Below are 2,261 nucleotides of genomic sequence, written 5' to 3'. Positions count from 1 at the left end.
GTAAAGTTGCCATTATGAAACAATGAAAACAGAAGCTACGTGATAAGACTGCCAAGCAGACAGAAGAATCTTCTTATCTAGACAACTAAAATTTGGAATGCCTCCATGGACTTCTTATAATCTAAAAACATTAATAATAATAGTAACTCCTTATTTGTTAAGGTTACTCTAGACACTATACAACCACTATAGACAATAAACACCCCAAATACAATTTAACAGACAAAATATTCAAGATACTCTCATGGAAGTGGTATCTGTTGTCATGACATGAACTTGACTAACATGACTTTCTAGCTTTTTCTCTCATTATCTCTATATCCCCAAATTTCTGGAGAATGCTACTCTTTATTTCCATGCCTTTGCAAATTCAATCTCCTCTTCCTAGAACTCACTCCTCAGCTCTGCATCACAGTTACCTCACCTAGGAAATCTCTGCTTTCTACAGAACTTTCTACTTAGATACTACTTTGTCCAGGAAGCCTTCCCAGAACTAACATATCTAGGATGGGCGCCTCCTTTACACGTTCCCTGGGTACCTTCTACCTACCCTCTACCATCCTGATCACACTATATTGTCATCACTTGCTTACTTTTCTGCCACCCTGTCTAGATGGTAAACTCTTCAAGGGAAGTCCTCCTGTCAGTTTTGTTTACCTTTGTATCCCCCAAACCAAGTATATTATATGGCTTATAGTATATACTAAACACTGTTCATGGAGTGAATGAATGGAAATATATAAACATATTAATATATACATACATACATACTCACATACAAACAACAAATGGTGCCTTGGGAAGTTTCCGTCTTTAAAGAACTATTGTGTCTTAAATTTCAAATATACTGAAAGATATGTGAAATAGTAAAGGAGACATTTTGTAATTATAGCTGGGTCTACACTTCAGATTTTATCACTCATAACCCTGTGACTTGGGGGAATTTACCTATTTATTTTGAGCATCTATATATTAATTAGTATAATGATTTAAAACTATCTTGTGGGTTATTTGTGAGTACACAAAGGGATGATATATGCAATGCCTACCACAGTAGACTCTCAAGAATGTTAGTCCTCTTCCTTTCCTAACATGCAGCCTCTCCATCAGTTATCTGGTCACACATTCATTTAAAGGATTCAACTTTATACTGAATTCAACATGCTCCTCTATATGTGAGCCCTTGTCATTCCTTCACTTAACCAATCACAAAATTAATACAATTGTTAAAGTACATAGAAAAGAAGAAGGTAAAAGGGATTAAACAAAACTAATTTTGTTTAACATTATTCACAAATGTAATAAAGTTAAAGAATATATACATAAGAAGAAAGTATTATGGTTTCAAGCCAAAATTTGTGAGTCTAGGTTTTATACATGACAAATGGCTACCAACTAACTATTCTGATGGAAATATTCTGTATCATGATTTTGGTTGGGATTATACAGCCGTATATAACTACAAAAACTCATCTATTTGTATATTTAAATTTGGTGAAATTTATTGACTGTTAATTATACCTCAGTAAGGCTTTCCATGTGGCACTAGTGGTAAAGAATTCACCTGCTAATGCAGGAGACATAGAAGATGTGGGTTTGATCCCTGGGTCAGGAAGATCCTCTGGAAAAGGAAATGGCAACCACTCCAGTGTTCTTGTCCATGGAGAAGTCCATGGACAGAGGAGCCTCGTGGGCTACAGTCCATGGGTCACAAAGAGTTGTACAAAAGTGTCCTGCATAGCAGGTGGATTCTTTATCACTGAGCCACCAAGGAAGCCCAAGATTCCTAATAAAAGGAAGAAGAACTGCATGCAGGCAGAGGTGAGTGGGTCTGTGTTTGGCAACTGGAAGCTTTTGTTTCTTTTTTTATTTGTAAACTAAGAGATAAAGTCATCTGTTGAAAGTGAGGAAGGAGTTTATGCAAGCTGGGTTCAGAATCTTCTCTGAACTTTTAAGCGACATCTGACTTTTGAAATAACCATTGCAGTAAGAAGGAAAACAGAATAAAGAAACAGTAGAATAACTGAGCGTTGGTGAGAACACAGTTGAGATGGGTAATTATGAAGTCACTAAAACATGTTCAATATTTCTCTTTCAATAGTACTCAGTACTCAGGTGTGAATACTGAGAAAATAACCAGTTGTAATTGTCACATTGAGGGTATTAATGTCTGTGCATGCTAAGTCACTTCAGTCATGTCTGACTCTTTGCGACCCTCTGGACTGTAGCCTGCCAGGCTCCTCTGTCCATGGAATTCTCCA

This window comes from Capricornis sumatraensis, chromosome 2, assembly GCF_032405125.1.
Source record: "Capricornis sumatraensis isolate serow.1 chromosome 2, serow.2, whole genome shotgun sequence".
NCBI classification, from domain to species: domain Eukaryota; kingdom Metazoa; phylum Chordata; class Mammalia; order Artiodactyla; family Bovidae; genus Capricornis; species Capricornis sumatraensis.
This window is presented reverse-complemented; position numbering follows the sequence as displayed.